General features: G+C 43.4%; 1 protein-coding gene and 1 long non-coding RNA gene across 4 annotated transcripts in view; one reads left to right on the top strand and one right to left on the bottom strand.

The window, feature by feature from the left end:
* The window catches only part of LOC112549367, a 50,752-nt gene extending 48,711 nt beyond the window's left edge, over nt 1–2,041 (bottom strand). For both annotated transcript variants that reach the window (XR_003092771.1, XR_003092770.1), the window contains exon 1: nt 1,635–2,041. This is a non-coding gene — a long non-coding RNA (uncharacterized LOC112549367). The remainder of the gene's footprint in view (nt 1–1,634) is intronic.
* The window catches only part of LOC102376769 (sulfotransferase 6B1-like), a 154,217-nt gene that overhangs the window by 70,876 nt on the left and 59,533 nt on the right, over nt 1–23,808 (top strand). The gene's annotated exons all lie outside the window — the stretch shown is intronic.

Below are 23,808 nucleotides of genomic sequence, written 5' to 3'. Positions count from 1 at the left end.
GAGGCTAGACAACGCTTTAGTTTCCTTTATACACCATGGTAATAGACAATGCATAAAACTCTTGGTAGAATAGTGTGAAGTGGGTCAGCAGCCTACAGCCTGCAGGCAGCAAAAGGTTGCCTACCTGTAACGGGACCCCCTAAGACCCATTATTTAAGTGGAGAAAGGGCAATATTATATAGCTGTAGACTATTGCAGGCAGATTCACAGAAGTTTAAATAATTGAATGCCATTTGCAAAATGCTAAGTAGATGATGGGAGATGCAGGCAGGAGCTTTAAAGCTGCAGAAAGCAAGTCACAAAAGAAACAGACTACAGGTACAGAGCTCAAGGCTCCTAAAAGTAGTGGCTGCAGCAGAGCTGAAGGGCTAATGAGAAACCCCTGTACTTGGCTGAGAGAGTCACAGGTCAGGGGATGGGAAGGAGACCAGGGTAGTATAAGCCTAGCTTCTGGGCTTGAGGTAACATTCTGGCCCAGATCCTGCAGGAAAAAGAAGATCCCAGAAGAGTGTTGCAAACCTGGCCCTGTGAGCCATGTGGATGGGGTCTCTTGGAATGAGGGATGATGTAGTGAGTAGCTCAGAGGATATGAGGCTGGTGGGTAGAAGGCAGCTAGCAAGCAAGTAGCTCACGGGGGTTGAAGTTGGAAATAATAGGAAGCAGTGGAAACATGGCAGAGCCTAAGGGTTATAGACAGAAGTGAGGATAGTCTCAGTGAAAGGCAAAGGCAACCCCCAGTATGAGTGTATCATTGTATTCATGAAAGCAGCGAGGCACGGGATGGCTCGAAGGGGAGTGTGGAGGCCACAGAGGGGTATCCTGGAGAGGACATTGGTAACTGGTTTGGTTCGCAGAGGTTATGAGTCCTGCAGAATCACTGAAAGTGCCCAACTGGAGACACTGCACTGATTACAGAGTTTAGGGGAGCTGATGTTGGGTGCTTGATCCCAGGGGCTATGTTCAAGTAGAACCTCCCAGGGGCCCAGTGAATGGAGGTAGAGCCAATAAAATGGCCTACAGAACCATGCTGAGTGGTAAGCAGGCCCAGAGAACTGAAGCAGCAATGTTGGGAACACCTAAAAGTTCTTCAATAAACAAAGCTTTGGCTAAGCACAATTATTTATACAAAATTACACATTTTATGGGAAGAAAAACTCTGGATAAACCAGAAGTCTGGATAAATGAGGTTCATATAAATCAAGTTGACTAATATAATGCCTATCTTATTTCAAGATGTTTTATGTTTGTTCTATAAATTGTTTAGCCTTTGAAAACCTCTCATAAAAGAGAACCTAAAGTTTGATTTCTTTCAGTTTGTGCTTTGAAAATAGTGGGGTGAGGCAATCTAAATATTTGGCAGGTCATGACAATAGCTGAAGGAAAAATTTAAAAAACAAAAAAAAAAAATCACTTATTCTGGACTGTTATAAAAGTGGGAACTCTTATTTTGCTGATTTTCATTAAGTTTCACTTTAAATGCCTTGTAGCGGATTGGGGGTTATTGCTAGCTCAGGTAGTCTTTTTGCCTTCACCCAGTTTTTTATTTCCTGGACACACTTGCCTTTCAGAAACACCAGAATATAAATCAATCCTCAATAACACAACTCAACATTGTCCATACAGGATATACTCACAGTCCTGGGTCTCTTCTAGCCCTGAGGAGGGGCCTTTAGCTCACTGCTGCTTCCTCCACACTGCAGTCTTCTTCTGCCTGGCTTGGCTCCAGTCCTTTCCTGGTGCAGCTGCCTCCAACCTCACAGTCTTGGATCTCTCCCCAGAGCCCAAGAAGTAGCCTAGCTCAGTTCTGCCACCACTAGCCTGGCTCCTCTCTCCTCCCCATTTCTTTAGCTTCTTCTCAGACTCCTTTTCCCAGGAGGCTTTAAGGTTCCTGTGGGCCAGCTAACTGTTTGAATCAGTTGGCCCAGTCTTCCTAGGTAGCCTGTAATCACTCCCAGCTGCTTGGAGCTGGGCTGTACTCCCTGTAATTCTGCAGACTCCTACAGCCTAGTGTGTACAGGCTGCTGCAAGCTTCTGCCAACCAGTCTGCTACACGCCTTTATGAAAAAAAATAAACCTATAAAAACAAGAAGTATTAGAAGTAAATGTTGATAGTTAGATCATAACCACAGCTTAACCTTCTTACATTGATTTGTGAATGATAAGTTGTACCAATTAAAATGTCAAAAGACACAAAGAAACTGTCTTCCAACATAGACAGCACATCTTCCTCTGAAGAATAAGAACGTTTATACAACTTGCTTCTGTAAAACTCCACCGAATTGCTTCCACAACTGACTCACTTATTAACTTAATGGCTTACATGCCATTGTGCAATATTTAATAGATTTGAATGTTTCGTTCTAACTAACAGATCCCTGGGAATTTATAAACTTATTCATAATGTCTGTGATATTGTCACAGTCTGTTTTAATCAGGTCATTAATCTGTTTGTCACAATAACCTCACTAGTTGCAACTGAGATTTAGGGAAAGTTTAGTTTGACTCTAATGGGGACTGCCTATAATCTGTCATTATACTTTGTGATCTAGCATCTGTGGATCAAGAAATTAAATGCTCTTATAGTCTGTTTATCCTTGGAAACCCTGCTAATGCAAGCTGTAGGCAATATTTGATACTTTTTACCTACAGACCTTACTAGAACTAGCGAGGAGAAATGTTCTGTTGGAGCCCGGAATGCAAGGAGAGAACTGATTTCTACATCTACGGATATTAGAACCATTTTTTGCATAGTGCCCTGAAAAGGTACTGGTTCTAGCCAAATTAGGTGGATTTCATTCTGTGGTGAAGAATCCACTGTGAATTCTTTGCAAAATGTTTTCCCAAGCCACCAGGATCTGTGATGATGTTTTAACAGCTTTTATTCTGCAATATAAGGCCAGATCCTCAGTTAGCATAGCTCAATGCAGCTCCATTTGTTTTAGTAGAACACAGCCTCTACTGGCCATATCCTTTTATAGTAGTCAGCTATATCTCTACTTGTTTGTGTAATTCATTTACTATCATATTTTTTGTTAGGTGTCATGGACCACTGGGGGTTGCAGTATTCTGTTATTTGTTTCCTGGTAAGGGATCCAGGGATTCTTTCAACCCTTCTCAAAGACCTGAAGATCTCATCATTTCCTGCTGTTTACTCCCCTCTCATCTTTAGTTGAGCAATATCAGAGGACCTTTGCTTCTGGAGGATAAATAGGCAATGCTCCTTCCAGAATCCACTGTTGAACATGGGAAAGTAGAGCTGGAAGGGACCTCACAAGGTCACATAGTCCTGCCCCCTGCTCAAGGCAGTATCATCCTTGACTAAACCATCCCAGCCGAGGCTCTTGAAAACTACCAAGGATGTGGATTCCACAGTTGCTCTAGGTAGTCTGTTCCAATCCTTGACCACCCTAATAATCAGAAAGTTCTTCCTTAATCTCCAGCCTAAACTTCCCAGCTTCAGATTGCTTTTAGTTTTATCCTCTATGGTAATGGATAAAAGCTCACCTCCCTCCTCTCTGTAATCACCCTTCAGGTTTCATGATTTCCTTAATTTATTATTCAATGTTTATAAAATGGTTTGAAAGTTTAGTATGGATGATACATTTTGTAAGGCATTAGAAATACCTAACAATGCCTAATAACTAACCAAGGGGTGAGACTAAAAGTTTTATATACAGTAACCCATAAATATTCTCCATTTTCCTCTCTTATCTAACTAGGGGTAGATAACAGAAAATAGCATGAAATAATGCTCAGCCCCAGGGAGTTACCTTGCTGTCCCTATATCATTCCTAACTTCAAGCCCAGGAAATACAAGTTGAGGATCTACTTTCATGGTACTTCATTATGGCTAAATCCCAGAGCCAGTATAGCGTGACTGATTTATTAATCTCAAGGTGTAGCGCGCCAGGAAGGCTGCCAAGTTTTTTGAATATGTCTTTGTTGTCTTTTAGGATGTAGGCTGCCAAGATATGTGGTTTGGCTGAGTGGAAGTACTTTTTGTTTCCGTATGTCAACACAGCAGGCTGGTTGATCAAAATGTATTATTACTAAGTTCCTACATGCATGGGATACTGGCAGATAAAGTGGTTTCCGTATCATTTCAATAACTGGGAGCTATGGGATATGTTCCTGTCCTTGATGTTTGCTCTTGGCTCACAGTGGGTTTAGGAGCATTAGAGTGATTGCAACTTTATAGCACAGACTAATAGCAGAAAGGTCATGAGGTTAGGAGAACGTTGTTTTTGCTATGGATGTTTGGGGCTGAAAGGAAACAAGGATGTTGGCCTCCATTCTTAATGATGGGGTGATTGGGTGATTTATTTATGAAACCCACAGCAATGCAAGAATTAATACATAAACACCACTCAAAGATTCATATCTGGATGATAAATACACTGTTCATCTGAGCTCCCAGGACTGGAGGAATCAACAGGCCAGCTAGGGATTCCAAAAATTCAAATATTTTGGTCAGCTTGATGAATGCTTTCTTCTTCCCTTTGCTCTCCAGTCAGTGCCTTACCGTCAAGCCCCTGGGTTGGACTTTAATCCTTTTTGTACTCTCTCCTCCATGCCCATTCTGCTTGTTGTGGCATACTTTAAAAAAGATGTGATATAACTCAACCAATTTGGAGCATTTCTGGCCCTTTTTATAATCAGATCTCAAGACCCAGTGAACCAGAAACAAAAGATCTGGTGACCCCTTCTCACATACCTGTGGCCTGATTGGCTGTCATCCCGCTTGGTTCTCATTGATCTGTGTTTCTCAGGAAGCTCAGCTCCTTAAACAACTTACAGACAATCAGTAACAGAACTACTCAGCAGGTGCATCTACATGAGACGTTTACTGTGCAACTGCCTAATTGGCTCCCTCAGTAAAACACCACTGTCTACACGTGTGGTGCTATTAGGATGGAGTAAATTAGTTATCTCTGCCATAGGATAGTACTGCCAGACACAAGTACTATCCTACAATGGAGTTATTTACTCTGCTGCAACACACATGTAGATGCTGATGGGTCTGGCTGGGGCACGAGGGTGCTTCAGTGTAGGAACTCCCTGCTGGCTACCCCCATACTGAACACCCTCATGTCCCAGTCAGCCCCTCTGCAGCATGCTGAGCTGGGTCAGAGCAGCACCAGGCTGGCAGCCTGACCCTCAGGGACCCTTGCTAGCTGGACCTACACTGTCCCAGCTTGACGTGCTGCAGTGTCAGGCGCACATGCAAATGGCACACTCAGGAGAACCGGAATTCATTCAGGCATGCTAATTGCACATGTAGATGCACCCAGTGAGTCCTCCTTATTCCTGCCTAGCCTTTTCTCCTGTTCCTGCTCTGCCTAGTGTCTCTTCTAGTCAGCTGGCCCCTGCTTCAGACTTCACATCCTCAGCTTGCATATGTGCTACAGTGCTCTGACCACACATGCTCTTTCTTATAAACAAAGATTGGAGGTCAAAGTATGCATTTCTCATCTCCACCCCCAAAGGAAGCAATAATTCTAAATCAGTGCAGTTATAGAATTAGAAGTGTTGCTATCATCTGAAATCAGGGCTGGGGGCTTTCTTCAGAAGATGTCCACAATTTTACCAGGTAGAAATGAATCTGGTGCACATTTCAGCCAGTAATAATGGTGTTTCCCAATTGTCATATTGGTCTTGTGTGTGAAAATAGAAGCTTTACACCACTGTGTATCACAATACAGGAAGCACACATTCAATGTCCATTAGCAGATGGAGACTATAAAAAATAAGAAAAATATTTAATGTACTGTAACCATTTTTACTATAATAGTTCTGTTTGGCAATTTAAAGCCAACATATCATCTATGACAGCGGATCCCAAACTGTGGTACACGTACCACCAGTGGCACGCAGGAAACCTGTGAGTGATACGTAGAAGGCTGGGAGGAGAGGCGGGGCACACACACACACACACAGACACAGACACCTAGCCCAGCCTGCTGCAGGAGGTCAGGAACACAGTCCAGCTGCATGTGAAGCAGTGCCCAGCAGGTAAATGTGTTGAGGGGAAGGGGCAGGGGAAGGGGGCAGGGGGTGCAGATTGAGGCCCCCATGGTGAGGGAGGGAGTGGGGCAGAAGCAGAAGCAGGGGTGGATGTGGCCCCAGAGCAGGGTAGGGAGGTGGGACAGTGGGAGCCCCAGGTGGCTTATCCAGGGGCAAGGGGGGGTGGGGGGGGCTTCTGCCACTGTGCACATCCCAGGGTAGGCACAGGGGGCACCTGCCCTCTGGGTTTGCGCATGGGGTGGAGGTGGCTTCTGTTGCCTCGTGGCCACATGTGACTCCATGTGCCTTCTGTGCACTGGCTGCCCAACCCTGGAAGACACCGCTGGCAGCGCCTGCAGGTGGTCACCGACCCCTGGACAGCACTCACCACCTCCACCCTGCCACTAAAGGTGCCAGTGGTGTCTGGGAGCTCCCCCGCTGGGAGCTCCCCCGCTTACCGCCTCCGAGCTCTCACCGCTGCCATGCTCCCACAGCCGCTGGGGACACGCACCATTCATGGACCTGGCAGGGTCCGTGCAGCTCCACAAGGGGACACCACCTGGCCAAGGCAGGATGCCGGGCTCAGGGGGGCTTTTGGCTTTGAGCTCAGTCTCCCTGCATGCTGGGCACAGTGCAAGCGGGGTGCAGCTGCCAGTATTGCAAGGGCCTGTCCACAGGAGCTCCCGGGAACAGCTGCCCCAGCCTGCCCAAGCCCTGGCCTTGCCCGCCCGCAGCTCCCCTCAGAGGGTCAGGGCTGGGGCCAGGGCCTGGGCAGGCATTGCACAGGGCCGCTACGCTGTGGGATCCCGGCCAGCTCAGCTCTGAGTGGCACCTGCAGCAATTATTCCCAGAGACCAGGGAGTCCCTGCGGCCTGGGGTTCTCCACCCTGCTCACACTGTGCCTGGCACACACAAGCTGATCCAGGAGCTTCCTGAGCCTGGCATCCTGCCCCAGCCAGGTGGCATTCCCCAGTGGGCAGGGCAGCTGCACCCCATCCCCATGGAGCTGAGCACCCTGCTGTGGCCTAAGTCTGCAGAGCCCTAGGGCAGCCCCCACTCCCTGCCCTGCCCCAACTCTCCTCCAGGTGCTGCTTTCTCAAGGGCCTGGCTAGGCCAGCCTGCTGGCAGTGCCTCCCCCCATGTCTGCTTCTCCCTCTCTCTTCTCTCGCCCTTTCTGTCTTCTCTCTCTCTCTCTCCCCTCTCCTCTCCTTTCTCTCTCCTTTCTCTCTTCCTCTTCTCCCTCTTTTCCTCTCTCTTTTCCCTCTCCTCTCTCTCTTCTCTCTCCCCTCTTCTTTCTCTTTCTCTCTCTTCTCTCTCTCTTCTCTTCCCCCCCTCATCACAACATGCTTAACAAAAAAGAATACGCAAGAACAAAGGTAGCATATGAAGTTTTATTTATTATCACCAAGTTTTGAATTTTTAGAAAACCTGGTATTTACTGTAAAAAAAAAAAAAGCAGCAGCAACATTTATTGTTATTTATATTCATATGTAGTGCATCCTGCCATGTACCCTCTGCCTCAGTTTTGTTTTTCTAGTGTGCCTGCACTCCAACACCTTACAGGGTACACATCGTGGTTTTTTTCAGTTCTTGGCCAAAAATGTTGCCTACCCCTGGTTTACATTTTCTTTTTTCTGATTTATAATTGTTTTATATGGCTACCGTAAGTGATAAAACAATGTTTTACAGTTACTAAATGTTTTGATGTTGTTTTAACACATAGTTTCTTACCTATGTGTATGAAAAAAATGCTGGTAGTACTTAAGGCTGTATCATTTTAAACTGGTGGTACTCAGTCTGTCAGAGCTTGGGAACCGCTGCCCTATGATGTAAATTACATTTCCCATAATTTTGTCAAGTGTTAAACCTTTGATTGGGTTTGTCTTGCCACTTGCCAGATATTTTGGCCATGCTTTGATGACATTTTTATACTTGTCTCCTTTTTTGCATAACACACACTATGTTATTGTAACAGGATGATTTGACCCTTTAAGAACTTAGAGGGGAGCGTGCAACCATTCCTGTTCACGAAAAAGGCCTGCCAAGATATGAGAAGGACCTCCTGATCCGGAGCTGGGAGGTGTTGCCTGGGGAGTTTAAGAAAGTTCCTGAAAGGTGAGTAAGAGGGAAAAGAAGCAGCCAGGGGAGTCTGTGAAGGAACAGCTCTGCTACAGGAAGGCAACTGGAACAATCTCTGGTTTTGTTTGCCTGCACCAAAGAATCACAAGGTTGGACAGGACCTCAAATATCATGTAGTCCATACAGGATTTGCTGTCCCTAATTCACCCCAGACAGATGCAATTATTATTGAGTCTCTTCTTGAAAACATCCAGTGAAGGAGATTCCACACTGTCCCTAAGCAGCTTTTTCCACTGACCTATTGCTTTTAGGATTAGGAAATTTTTCATGAGGTTTGGTGTACATCTGCTATGCTGCAGTTTAAATTCATTGCCAGGCATCCTGCCCTCTACCAGGGAGAACAATTTTTTTCTCTATTTTCTTTAAGACAGCCTTTCAAGTAGTTGAAAACTATGACAGTGTCCCATCATCTTTTTTTCTCCAAGCTTTTCTCATGCAGCTTGCATTTCATTCCATTTATCAACTTTGTTGCTCACTTCTAGACTCTCTTTCCAATTTCTCTTCAGCCTTCTCTAAATGAAGTAGGCAAAATGGTACAATACTCCAGTACTCCAGCTGAAGCCCAACCTGAGTAGAATGGGACTGTCCCCTCGTGTGTCTTGTATTCAATCCTTCTTTATATTTTGAGTATAAGTTTAGCTGAAGAGGTTGCAGATGGAACCAGTAGGAGTCTGACTGCTGTGGCACAGGCTGGCACAGCCCTGCAATTACTAATAAGGTTAAAAGCAAAAACTGGGGGAAGTTGCTGTATATACTTGGATTCAGCTTTTGGCTGCAGTTTTCATTCCCCAGCCCTTGGTGCTGGAATTTCTGTAGAGAGAGGATACTCATGTGCTAGAGCTAAGGAGCAGTTACCCTCCAGAAACTCTTCGTCTTAGGTTTATACTGAGAAGACCCAGTCAGCTTCTGTTTTAAGAGGGAAAAAATCATTATGCAGATTTTTAAGAATAGAGAACCTCAGCTCAACCACACACCCCCACAGGTAGGTAGGTATGTAGATAGATAGATAGATAGTGTTAGGCACTGGGGGCAAATCCCTTCCTACTGAAATTCATGCTAAAACTTGCGTCGCTCTTTAGGATGTTTATTCAATGCATTAAGCTGGGTAATTCTTAGATCTCCAAATTTAATTTTTAATAGGGAATTATCATCTACTGGGGAGAGTTTAATAGGGTTCCCCAGGGATGCTATTACAAAGTTCAGTGCTATTCCATATTCGTATAAAATGGTCTAGAAGAAATATAAGCTCACTTGCAATTTTTTTTAAACCAGCAGATGACACAAAATAGCAACAAGTAATTGATATAGTGCAGTCTGACTTTTTTAGTTGCAATTGAACAATACGAGAACGCGAAGGATGAGTAACGAGGAGTTATTACCTGTATACAGGGATGGATCTTGGGAGGGGGAAGAAGAGGAGGGGTGCAGTGGTACAGACCCACCCTGCTTTCAGTTGACCAGGCCACAAGAGCAGCAACCAGGAACTTTTTTTAACTCCCTGAAACAAGTAAGTGTTCCCTTTTCTTCCCTGCTCAGCAGCACCTCCCTTTACCTCTGCTCCCCTCTCCCCCTCTCCTCCTCCTCCACTCACAGCAGCTGCTGTTACTGAGAGCCCCAGGGGTAGGGAACTTCTCCAGCATGGAAGCTCTAGAGCAGAGCTCATCCAGGGACAGTGACAGCAACAAGCAGGTCCCTTCTCCCTGCCCGGGCCTCCCAGGTGTTCCCTGCCAGCCGAGGAGCATTAGTCGGGGAAGAGAACCTGCTCACTGCCATCATTGCTCTCTTCTGTGGATCCTGGCTCCACAAAGAGCCCAGCTGGAGTGGAGCAGGACTGGCTCTGGAGCCTTCCACCCACCCCCAGCCAGCTGGGGACAGTAGCAGTGGGAGTGGGGGGAAGGAGGGAGAGGAAGTGCTGCTGTGCAAGAAGGGGGAGGGAAGATTTTTGCCTGCTTGAGGAACTTAAGAAAAGTGTTTGCTGCTGCTCCTGTAGCATGGTCTGCCCATCCTGGTGAAGTGAAGGAGACTGGGAGCAGGGGTACAGCTACCCCTGCAGCACAGGTCACTGCTTCCACAGCCCCCTTCCCAAAATCCTGGATCTGCCCATGCTTGTACATACACAGTAGTGAGATCACTGCAGAGGCTGATGTCCATACGTTCCCAAGAATATTGGAAATGGTTCTGAACCAACTCTCTATGAACTGTAGTCTAAAAGACAGGCCTTGGATGAGAGACTAAAGAAGCTCAGTCTGTTTCATAGAATCGTAAGAGAAAAATAGGGTTGGAAGGTACCTCCAGAGGTCATCTAGTCCAGCCCTCTTGTCAAGATAGGATCAACCCTGGTTAACCACCCTAGAGAAATATTTATTTAACTTACATTTAAAAGACTTACAATTGTGGAGATCCCACAGTCTAAGTACTTTGTTCCAGGGCTTAAGCACCTTTACAGTTCAACAGTTTGCTTTAATATTTAACTTAAATCTCCCCTTTTAAAGTGTAAGACCATTACTACAGTTCCTACCCCTTGTGGATACACATTCACACACACACACACACACACACACACACAAACCCAACTGATAACCATTCTCTCTGTAATACCACTTTTTGTTTTTGAAAACTACTATCAAGTCCCCCTAGCTCCCTTCAGACTTTTCTTCTCTAGGCCAAATAATCCTAGTTCTTCCAACTTTTTGTCCTGTGCCATGGTTTTTAGACCTCTAGTCATTTCTGTTGCATCAAACTCAGCCCATTGCTGTGCATTAGATCCAGACTGTGGAACTGCTCATGGGCCAGACCCAGATGGGATGCAGTGATGGGGCAAGCGCTAGGAGGCACAAGGATTAATGAAGCCATCACTTGCCTTCCACTGTAAACATGTCACAAATATGGCTTCTCCCTCTGCTAGTCCCACCCTTAAATTCACAGCAGACTGTAAATTGAAAACCTAGACTAAAAGTTCCTTATTCTATAATCTTTTTAGTCTACCAGACCAAAGCATGCCAAGATGCAACCCCTGGAAGTTGAGGTCAGCAAAGTTCAAACTAGAAAGGAGATATAGCTTTTTAATGAAGAAGGTCATTAGCCACTGAAGCAAAAGGATGTGATAATTCTCTACTATGTTTTTCAATCAATGGAAGAGATTGATGTCCAATGGATATACTCTTGCTCCGTCATCAATTGAAGAATAGCTGCTGTAGTTCCCACATAGTGATATTTGACAGCCCCGTTATGCAGAAGGTAAACACCAATGTAGTAATACCCGAAAAGGTCAAATCCCTGGTCAGTACCACTCAGGCAGTTATTAAATAACAATGTCTAATAATTATAATTTCTATTACTGTAGCACCCCAGAAGCTCCAGTCCTAAGCCAGGATCCCATTCTGGTAAATGCTGTATACACACAGAAGTTATTCCTTGCCCTACACACATCTTTTCTTCTGGTTGATTTTAAAAAAGGAAATTAATTGCTTTATTTATCCCTTCTCTCTCTGGAAGGATTAAAAAAATAAACTAAAATGTCACTTAGTGCACATATTAAAGTCTGGTGAATTTGCTGCTCCAAGGGGAATGCAGATAGTGGTAAATTATCAGGAGTTGATAGTTGAGTAGTGGAGGAGCTCCGGTGGACAGTCAAAATGATGGTGAATTGACAGTGGCAGATTTACTGTACCGAAGATTTATCTTGGAAAAGTACCTGGTGCTTTGTTTGCCTCTTCTACTAAATAACAGTCATCACATACTCCAAGTCTGCCCAAATGGGTGTGTTTGGCTGTTCTTCAAACTAAAAAGAGCTTTGGCAGATTAAAGCGGAGCTTGGCTGTTGCTCAGGTGAATCAACATGGATTTAATACCATGAAATGGCCTGCAGGACAGCCTTCTGATGCGCAATTACACAGGTTCGTTATGCCATACAAGAGAAGGAAGTTATTTAATTTCTTTATCTGCTCTAATTGAATATGCCACACAAGGAAACAGCTAAATGTCTCTTTGTTTAATGTTTTTTGCTCTTAAGGCAAGAAGCTGAACGGGTTAGCTGGGCTAAAGCCTAATTAGGACTTTACTTTTAGGCTTACACCGTTATAAAAGCTGTTTATAAAGCACAATTTTTCCAAATACAGCCTTTGGTCAATATAGGATCTTACATTCAGGATAAAGGAGTGGGATTAAGACTTGTCTTAGCATTTCCACACTTTGGATCTCAATGAGATCAGTAAAAGGATTTTCACTGAAGTCAATTATCATTGGTCTGCCCATTGAAGAGAATGATAAAAATCCCATGGACAGCTGTAGCAGCAGAATTGGACCCACATTTGTGTGTCACTTAGCTCTTATATAAAATGAGAACAATAATACTTTATTTCCTAGGGTGTTTTGAGGCTAATTTCAACAAGTCTCTTCCCATCTATTGGTAAATGTCTCATTCTGTGCATCTTGCTTTTAATTTTAAAGGCATAAGTGAGCCTTGACATGTTAAAGAAAAGGAATCGGAAATTAAAAGGCTATGTGAAAGGTGAAGCAAAGAGGCTCAGGAAACCAAAAATATAAAACCTGAACCAAGGAATGAGCAAGAGAGTGAACTAGACAAAGCCAGAAAGGCACTTCTCTGCATAACCCTTGTTACAACTTTCTTAAAAATGGATTCAGTACAAAAAATATTAGTGGCAAGATCAGCATGAATTTGCTTTTTCACAGCAACGTAAGACATTTTGTAGAAAGTCTGCAGCATTTTTCTTATGATTTTTTCAATGGAGAGACAAGATGCTTGCTCACCACCACTGAAGAAAATGAGTGTATTTAAAGTGAAATGTGTTTACATTCTAATGACTTCACTACAGTTCGCTGGCACTGTTGCTTTACTGTTCCAGTTTCAAATTTGGACCCACCTGGTGTTTTTCTTGATTTATAATGATATGTTTCCTGATTTATAATTGTGTTAACTTTGTGGAAAGAGCTAATATTCCAGGTGTTTTGGGGGTATGAGAAAAAGTGCTGTAAAATAGACAACAGCTTTTTGATGCAGATTAAGGGTAGGATATGGGTAGGGGAGGGGAAGAGGTTTCTGAAAGCTGTGGTATTGCTGGCACTGGAATATTGCCTAGAGCACTGCCTAGGCTCTTTGGTTGCTTTGGGAACTGAAAGTAAAGATAAAAGAATATGGGTGTTACCAAACCTATCCAGCAAAGGCTTGGCAATGCTTCCTGGTAATAGAAAATTATATTTATGGGAGAACAAAGGATTGGCTTACTCAGCCTTCAGAAGTGATGGTAATAAACTGAAGTATAAAGTGCTTGATTTAAATAGCTTAAACTGTATTTAGTCTTCTATACAATCTACAATAAATGGCCAGAAAGCTAAGGCAGCATGATGTGTTCTGGCTATGCTGTCTTGCATCCCTGGCATATTGCTGAAAAGGCATAAAAGGATGAGGACGGAGTATCTGACCTAAGGATCTGACCCAGGCCAAAAACATGAAGGACAAAGTTAGGACTTTTGATGTCTTCATAATGATCCCACATGTCAGAGTCTGATTGAATTCATTGTTGCTTGCTTGCACTGCATAAAGTGAAATATTTTTTGAATGCCACTGAGGATTGCATTGTATTCATTCGGAACAACTTGTTCCGAGTCCAGCATAATGAAAGCTAGCAGAAATGGAAGGCATGTGTTTTTTACTTCAGCCAGTGCTATGATATAGCTGATTTGTGATTCATTTGCCATCCATGGAAAAACTTGAGGCATGGCATTGAGTCTCAGAAGCATTTACACTTTCTGAGGGGTCATCACTAAACTTGCCTTTTATATGATCATTTTATCATATCTGATATTCCTGAGTGGCAAATATTGAAATGTAGTTATTGTCTGGTTTGCTGTCAAAAAAGCAGAAAAAAATCACCCTGGAGACTGAAAATCTGTGGCTGCCTAATGAGGTGATCTTTGGCTGTTCCAGTTCTATAGTAGTATAGCAACCATTTCCGTTTGAACTCAGGAGGAGGTATGGGCTGTTATATGGACGGTGGCAATTAAGTAACCAAAGCTTGCTTTTCATCCCCTTGATAGGGGCGGCAGCAAAATGATGAATGCTGCAGTGACACTGAGAGAAAGAGGGCCATGGGGAGTCTTGGCAGGAGACTGAAGAAGGCACTTAAGAATGCAAGGAGAGGAGGTGATTAAGGGGTAGGAGATTTTGTAAGGAAAATGAGGGAAAATATGGGAATGGTGATTGCACGAGGCAAGTGTGTCACAAGACACTGTGTGAAGGAATGTGGCAGGAGAAAATGAGTGAGGGAGGAGCATAGGCAGATTAATGCACGGGCCAGCTGGGCCTGGGCCCAGGGGCCCCTGCCTCAGCACAAATGAACAGGCAGCCGGGCTAGGTGCCCACTGTTTGCTAGGCGCTGTTTGCTGAGTGCCACTGCAGCTGGACTGACCTGTGGTGGAGTGACAGACTGTCCCCTGAACTCAGTCTGTACTGCACATGTTCAGTGGGCAGTGGCTGTGCACCCCTGGAAGTGACTCCAGTGTGGACCTGTGGGTTGGAGCAGCCATGGCTCCTGCCCCAGGCCTTGGGGGGCAGTGTGTCCCACTCCGGCCTCTGCCTCCACTGTGCCAGCTGAGGATGGAGCCCACAGCTGCAGGGCAGGGCATGGGTTGTAGGTTTGGGGGGCAAGCCCAGGACGCCAATGAATCTTAATCTGCTTCTGGGAAAGAATGAAACAGACAGGGAGTCAGCAAGAGAGGAGGGGCAGGAAGGAAGAATGGGAGAACTGTAGCGTCCCCTTTTCAGGAGTTAGGAGAGAATCAGTCGAATCTGTCTCCCTAGATACTTAGAGGGATTACATTTTATATATGCATTGTTTGAATGCAAGATTGAATTTAGATTTGACCCCAAAATGATCATTAAATTTGCTTTCCCCTAGAAAGCAAATGAAGAACAAAGTGGCATATAGCATAGCATAGCTTATACAAAATAATATGTTAATCTAAAGCAGACAAGGTTTGTTGGGTAAATCTGATATCTTTTATTAGACCAACTCAAATAGTTGGAAAAATTCTTCTTTGCAAGCTTTCAGGTATAAATACCCTTCGTCAGACTGAGGAAGCATCTGCAGCTGGTCTGTGCTCTTCATCTAATGTATTTGGGGGCGGGGGGTCTGATTTGAGGTTTTTGGAATTGTTGGAGTGGACAACACTCTCATTATTCTCAGAACAGTACTTTTCCCAAGTGTAAAACAGCACCAACAGCAAACCGAGGCATGTTTATAATCCAGCTCAGTTTCCATTCATCCTGGCTATAAACCACACATAAATTCTTTACAGAACCTCCTACTTCCTGAGACACACACATGAGTAAGAAGTTTTACTTTGTATGAGCAGTGGTGGTAGGTAATGCAAGATATCTTTTGAATATCCATATGTATCTTTTCACTCTTTTGAATGCTGTGAAGACTCCCCAGTGTTACACCTGCTCATGGGCTGTCCTGCTTCCCTTAGCATATGTGGTTCCCACCCCATGAAGGTTCACCTTCCTGTGTCTGGAGTTCTGCAACATCCATGGATTCATGGGTTAGTTTGTTTCCTGAAGTCATCTTCATAACAGCACTTTTCTGTGTTATAACAGCACCTTCCTGTAACCGAGAACAAGTACTTTGAGACTTAGTATTAACGGCTTTTTCATGTTGCTGCTGCAATACCCCTCCTTTATTGAAAAGTACTGTATTTACCTCAGTCCTAGACAACCGGGAATTTAAGATGACCCCCAAATAATTAGGTTCTCTACCTGGAAAATTCATAATTTTTTAATAATTTTCTATGTATACAATCTAGTTATTGGAGGGTCATCTTAAATTCACCCCTTCCACTGCTGCAGTGGGGAAGGCAGTGAAGGTGGCAGGCAATGGGGAAGGCAGGAAGCAAGCAGGAGGTTGGGGGATGACAGGCAATAGGGAACAGGCAGTGGAGGAGGCAGGTGTTGGGGCTTGACCTCTGCCACTTGCCCCACAACACCTTGACCCTGCTGCCTGTCCTCCCCACCACCAGCTCACCCATGCTTCCCCCCATATCTTTGCTTTTCCATGCTGCCCCCCTCCCACAGCCTGGGTCCCATTTCCTTCTCAGCTTCCCTGCTTGAAGCCTCTGCTCCCCACTTTCCTCCTGCTGTTTACCCTTGATCCAGCTCTGGCTTCAGGGCCTGGCTTGAGCTCCTGCTGCTATTGCTACCACTACAAACATGCTCCCCTCTGGCTGCAGCGGAGACAGAAACTGCTGGAGCCATACCCAAAGTAAGCATAAGCACTGAGATTGGGGGCAGGCAGGGGCAGATACTGTGGGTTTGTGGGGACAGGGAGAAGAGATGAGGGGCCTGAGGTTTCGGAAGGGGGGGCGGGCAGGAAAAGGAACAGAGCCAGGGGCCCAAGGCTATGAGGGTGAGAGGCAGGGGCAGAGGTAGCGGGATGTAGGGGGTGGGAGGGCAGGCAGAAGCTGTGGCTCCAGCCCCAACCCTGGAGCTGGAACCACAACAGCTCCTGCCACTTTGTACTCAGATTGAAAGCACTGGGCTTTCTTGCCTCATGTTAATTGGGAGAAAAAACATTCTTTGCTCTGATGCTCAGGTTCCTGTGTCACCTTGGACACACCACTTAATCTTTCTGTACTTCAATTCCCCATCTGTAAACCTGGGATAATATGAGGCTTCTGACTGATTTATCCCCTTACATTCTAATAAGCTTTTGGAAACAAACTCTTTATTATGAGCACAGACAGCAGCTAGTACAACAGAGACAGGATCTGTGTTGGGCCCTCAAGGCTTTAATTTAACTAATACAAAGGAAAGATGTAATGAGATTTGCCCTTAGAAGTTATGGTGATGGATGCACTAGGAGAACCTAGAAAGACACCCCACAAGAACTTATTTAATAATCCAACTGATATTTGAATTACTCCATAAGAGATGTGTCTAAAATGTCTGTTCATTATATTCATCCTGTCACTTCTTTGCTCAAGTCAATTTGTGGATGAATTCTATCCCATCTTAAAAAAAATAAGGTGGCTTCCAAGACATTGGTAAAGTACATGTAAGTATTGAGATAAGGGTTTGAATTAAGAAGTCTTAAAAGTGTTTGTAAACATGTGCACAAATGATACAGGTACTGAGCCACTGTTGAAAATTTTGACAAGAAAGATATATTTCAATACTTGTCATGTCATGGTGCATATAGGAGCAAGGAAAACACAGGGCATGTATTTCGTCTGACCCTGGTATGAATCTTATTGTTATTTTGTGATACCCTGGCAGTGACATGGATAATTAGGGGCTGCAGCAGTACTAACTTTTCAAAAGCCTTGGATGTCACTTCTTTTTTTATTTTTGGAAACAACTACTAATATAAAAAAAGGCCACTGGGCCATAACCTAACCCTAGTGATGGATGATGCAGACTACCAGAACCTCTAAACTTGTCAAGAGAACTGTTCTGCTGCGTGTTCTTCTGGCTCTCTGTCATTGAACTGTGGGTTTTATTTTTTTGTTTAGTGCCTCTTAATTTTTTTCACTTATCATTGTCTCTAATACATACATTATATGGAATCTTGTTACCCTGCAATCTAAATATAGCATGGTGTCATCTTTTAAACTTAGGAACCTGGTAAAGTCTGGGAAATCAAAAGCATCTGGTCAGAGGTTTATCTTTCTATTAAAAATACCCTGGTATGAAAACTTGTTATATCTTCTGTCACTGAATATTTTGTGAATTGCCAGTACCTTAAATAGTAATTTTGGGCTTTATCACAGTGCACTTGTAATCATTACAAATGTGGAATCAAAAAAAATATATGCCTTAAACTTTGACTATTTTAGTTATAAGATGACATAACCGCTTTGTGGAGAATTGCTGGCTCTGTATAGTAGAACAGATAAGAAAAAGTGTTTGTTCTTTGTAACTCCTCTGCAACTGCTTCGCTCACCGCGGCCTTGAAGATAGCAAAAAGTATGTACAACTCTGATTTGCAGGTGCAAAAAGGAGGTTTATAAACTAACCTCGCCTCCCCCATTAGTTCCCATCCTGATTACAGCAAAGAAATAATGAAATAATATTATAGCTGCTTTTCATGCTAATTTCACTATATGATCACGTGAGTTGTAAACAACTGTTAAAAAGTATATAAGCCTCCTGATTTTGCTCTTGGGGAGGAACCCCTTCCAAGTGCTTGAGAGATCCATGTCACTTTGGAATCCCCCCCTACAGCTGTAGTTTCTTTTAAATAAAAGCTTCTGCTGACCTGACCCAAAAGTATGCTGCGTGTGTTTCCACGACACAAACTACAAAGGCAGAATAACTTACACTTCAGTAGACCAAAAATTGTTATAATTAGAAATTTTAGCTAGGTTTGTTATTGCTGCATTTTTTCAAAACATGAAAATAGTATTTGAACAGGGGTGGGGATAAGCTGATATTCACAAACCCATGGTTTTAACTGTCCCTTAAGCCTCATACAGAAGGGAATGGCGAGTTGAAAATTACAGGCATATATTTTACTCAGAAATTAGCTTTAATAATGACACCATTACAGCATAATTATGTCTCCGAGGTCATAAACCAGTATGGAAATAGATAGACCGTTATTAACATTTAGTGCTGGGGTATCCATGAGCATGGTATTATATTTATTATGCCTCACAGGCAATTTTAAAGTATGGGTTATGGCAGCATAGTATTTGGAGGAGTCCTAGAACTTTTTAATTTAAAAAAGTTTTATCCAAAAGTACAATCCTCCTATAAGAAGAAGTGCTTGACAATGGAAAAGCTATCTGTGAGAATTAAGCTACCTCACACAGAGGAAGTAGTATAATAAAGAAAAGCTTTGATGTAGTCAGTTGTAAAAATAAATTACATTTAATTATTATATCAGTCCATAAGCAGTATGCACCATTTTATTTCATTTTCCTGGTTTTGTTTCAATTTTAACTCTTCCAGAAATGTCTCAGCTTCTGTGAGGCTTTCCTTTGTCACTGGATTTAATAAAGATGTGATGATGTCTGATAGTATCCAGATCAAATACTTACTTAACCAGATGAAATTCACAAGAAAACACATGGAAACCATAAGAGTTTCTGTAAAATGTCCTGTACCTTTTAGTAAGTTTGTCTTTTAATGAGATATTGCATTAAATAAAATAAGCTTTGGCAAAGCTGTATCTTCCTGTACAGGAAACTTTTGTCCCAGACCCCTTCCTGGTTCAAGTTAAATCAAAGTCCCCCAGCATCCCAAGATGTTTTCCAGCTCTGGGCTGGGCTGGGCTGGGCTGGGCTGGGCTGTCTGCCTGCTCCAGCAGACAAGGAGAGCGGGAGAGAGACTCCCCCCCTCAAGGCAAACCCCAGGCGGGGTCTGGGGCCAGGGGGGGGGGTTAAACCCTCTTTCCCCCACTTAAACTTACTGCTGGCTGTAACTGTGGACTACAAATCCTAGAGGCACCTGGAAGCAACCCCTGCCTGTGCCTGGAAGCAGGAAGAAGTGATGAGCAATCCTGCAGTCTTGTTGCTGTGATTCTGGACTGCAAATCTCAGAGACCTTGGGGGCTGCAGGAAGAGAAAGCAAACACACAGCCCATGCTGGCTCCATGCCAAAGAGCTGTGCTGTAGTGCCCCCGAGCTTCTGGCTTGAGCCACTGCAGGCATGTGGCTGCATTTCCTGAATCAAAAGTAAATGTGTGTTGTGTTGTTTCTCAGTTTAATCTCTGCAGCTTAGACTAACCTGCAAAGACTGAAATGGTTCAGCCTCAGACTTTTTGACTGTCTGTACTTACCCATGGAGGCACATGAAGGAAAAACCCCTGCCTCTGTTCTCATGAACAAGACCCCTAAGCTCCTTGAGTCCAGATGCAGACAAGAATATCTTTTGTTTTTCTACAAGACACCTGTGCAAGCAGGTGAACATTTAGGAAACACAAGGGTGTGGAGTGGAGGAAACTATGGTCCTGTCCTTACATGTGTCAGCCAGTAAGGCTGGGAAAACAAACAGTGTGTCTGAAGTAAATGGAGTCTGAAAAACAACACCGTAGATTACTACTTCCTGGGCTGAGAGGACTCACAGGCCACCGAGTAAAAGTTCAGTCTAACTCTTAAGTGTGTCAGTGGCTCAGTGATAATACAATCACTTAGGTCTAAAAACCATAGCATTTGCATTGGAACGAAAATCTGACTGGCAAAAAGAGGGATTTTTAAAAATTATTATTTTATTTATGCAGTGCTTTTTAAATAATTACCATGCAATGGAATATATTATGCAGAACAGAACATTGCTTGAATCTCATTGTGAAAATCTGATAGATTACATTGTATTATACACTATGGTAATTTAACCTTGTGCTTCCTTCTAAGGAAGTTTTTTTTCTACTTACCCAAGCATGGTGTATGATGATTGTGTGCAATATGCACAGGAACTTGTCAAGCCATAGTTCCTTGCCAAATCAAACTACTAAGAAAATAAATTAGCTGATATTTATGTAAATCTATTGGTGCATTTCTCTGTAGGTTTTTAAGGAGGTTTTGAATACCTGGCTAGAAAAAGCCTTGGCTGGGATGATATAGTTGGAGATGATCCTGCTTTGAGCAGGGGGGTGGACACTCCTGAGGTCCCTTCCAACCCTAATTTTCTACGATTCTTTGTAGGGCAATTTGACACGGGTCCTATATGCAAATAAGGGTCTGATCTGTATATTAAGGCCCTTTTAAACGATTCCGCCAATTGAAGGAGCCTTAAAGTTGGGTATAAAAGGAGCTTTTGTAAATGAAAATTGGGCCAACAAGCAGCACTTAAACAAAAAAATCCCCTCAGAGAACTGCCGACTGCTCAGTAATGATAATGACAAATCAAGCCAGAAGCCAACTTTGAGTTTTCCCTGCTTGAATGTAATTAGACACCTCAGAGTTAATATTTCTATCTTCTTTTTAACACAAGAAATTGGCCTGGAAGTAAGTGAAACCAATAATGAACATTTTATTGGTTTATTGAAAGGAATATAGAAGAAGTAGAAGAGGAGACCAAAATACTTCTATTTGAAAAGCAATTGAAAATATAAGGGCTGTTTAGTTTAGCAAGGAGACAAAAATATGACATAGTACAGTAAAATCCCTGATATCCAGCATGAGTTGGCCATGGGAGGTACCAGTAATGTAAAAATGCTGGTTACCTGAGGGCACAGAGTTTAGCCCAGACGTGGAGTGGGTGTGGGGGGTGGTGGCAGGCGCACAGGGGGGGGGGGGCGGGGGGGGTTGGGGGGGGGGTTCATGTGTGTGGGGTTTGTAACTGGGTATGTGGGGTGCAGCATGGTGGGTGGTGGCAGCCACGTGTGAGCTTCCCTGTGTCTGGCTGGTCAGCTGGCCAGAAATTCTGGTTGCTAGAAATGCCAGTTAGTAAAATCCCAGAAAACAGGGATTTTACTGTGGAGGGATATAAAATAATTGAAGTGAATTTAGTCTCTGCACTTTATCATAATACAACAAGGATTTGCAAACTCTTCTTCGGTCATGTATCCCTTTTTAAGTTTGTCATGCTACTATGAAAGCAGTTGTTCCCTTTATGATTCCATGTTAGGGATAATAAAAAATAACACTTTTTCAGTATAACTCCCTAACTTCTCCAACAACTTAAGAGAAATTGTAGAGTTGTCCTTTTTTTCTTCTTTTCCTCTCTTTCTTCCATTTATATTTTCCTTTTCCCTTCTACTTTCCCATTCCTTCCTCTTTTGTACCATTTGGAGGTTTGCCACATACCTCCAGGGATATGCTTACTTCATTTTAAGAATACCAGAAATAGAAGAACAAGGGGTAAAGATACTAAAAGACAACATTTTAATATAACTTATGAGTTGTACAAACCAGTATGTGGAAATCACTGTCAAAGGTAGGCAAGGACCTGCAATACTAGAATTCATAGAAAGTATTAGTAAGATGCAAAACTAGATTAGATGCTAGGCAAGAATAAGAATATTATCCAGAATTAAAATAATCTTCAAATGTACGAAGTGTATCACTTATCTTGCTTCAGGACATTAGTCAACTAAGTGCTGCCTGGTGTTTGATGAACCTTCTTTCAATCATGCTATTATGTAATTAACCATTATGGCAGCTTTATCTTTATCCCTGTAAAGCATCTGCTACTGACAAACTGTCAGAAACAGGATATTGGAGAAGCTGAACTGTCTATCTGATCTATAATGGAAATTTCTGTGGTTCCTCTTAAATTAGTGAAACATTCATTAGGTGTTTCTGTGTTTAAAAAACCCCCAGAGAAATTAGGATTTGCCCTATCCCTTGTACCAGTCTAGCATTGCAGGACTGAAGAAGCTTTGAGTGTGATGAGGAATGTCCATCATGTATCTAGGTAGAGCTTCATCTTAGGTCAATATATACCAGCTGAAGGTAGGAATGATTCAACATGGGAACTGTTAGCATCTAGTAAAAGGTGTTTGTTCTTTTATTATTTTGGAGGAGAATGAATGATTAATTATTGATCATCAATATGGAAACTCTGAGCTAAAGGTCTGTTCTTTAAAAATCATAAAAATGGCTAAATTTCAGTTTATTTCTTTTGGTCTTCTGCTTCTTAAGGTAGGGAGCATGCCTCATACACAATTCAACATACTGTCACTATTTAACAAACAGATAATGTTGATCTAGGTGTATCTTTAGATTGCCATTTCCAGTGTATAAAATGGAGATCCCTGCTTTGTTAATGTCAGCTTTTTAAAGACAGCTGTCTATACTTACATTCTTATAGCATTCACTAGAATGGCTGGTTAAAGAATGCAAGAACATAAGATGTGCCATACTGGGTCAGACCAATGTTCCATCAAGCCCGGTATCCTATATCTGACAGTGGCAAAAGTGGATGCAACCTTCTACCCCTGGGGTGCATCTGTGCATATGCTTTAGTGGACATTAGCCTATTTTAATGAGCATTAAAGCGTCATGTAACCTGGGCGGTACTCCAAAAGGTACCCCCTCTCCAATTGAAGGGATCAAAGCAGGTACACAAGCGCTGTGGGAGGTGTACGGACTCTCCTCCCACTATAGAGCAGAGCCAGACCACCACTGGGGACTTAACCATATACCTTTTAATGAGGGAACAATACTGGGAACATAACAGGCATAATCAGGGGGTATAGTGGACACTACAATGCCCCGAGGGGCAGGATTCAACAAAGGTTAGACACTTACAATCATTGGCAAAAGACAGGGTTAACAAAATATAAAACACAAACAGCAGAGCAAACAATACTGGTTGGGGAAATATAAAAAGGCACAAAATACAAAATGTCAAAGGACAAAGAAATATAGGGCCCAGGTACCTGGAGGGGGAGAACACAATGGCTCCTTTCCCTGCAAGAGGAATTTCTCCTTGTTAGCTCACTCACCCAAGCTGGGACTTGAAGTCAGATCTCCCACCTGTTAAGGCAGGAACACTGCCACATAGCCACCAGTGCTGGTACTGCTCCAAGCTGCTAGGGGTCTTGACCTTCCTGGAGCCCTGGCCTCACCTCGAGCTGCCTGGTCTCTGATTGGAGGAGCTGGACGCTGAGCTGGGAACTTGTCTGGTCGCTGCTCAGATCCTCCCGCTGGCCACAGCCTCTTGTAGGGGATCCTGGAGCGCAGCAGGAAGCCTCTCCTGCC

The sequence above is a fragment of the Alligator sinensis genome, unplaced genomic scaffold (assembly GCF_000455745.1).
Source record: "Alligator sinensis unplaced genomic scaffold, ASM45574v1 scaffold489_1, whole genome shotgun sequence".
In the NCBI taxonomy this organism is placed as follows: domain Eukaryota; kingdom Metazoa; phylum Chordata; order Crocodylia; family Alligatoridae; genus Alligator; species Alligator sinensis.
The sequence above is the reverse complement of the archived record's forward strand: the minus strand, read 5'-3'. Positions and strand labels throughout refer to the sequence as shown.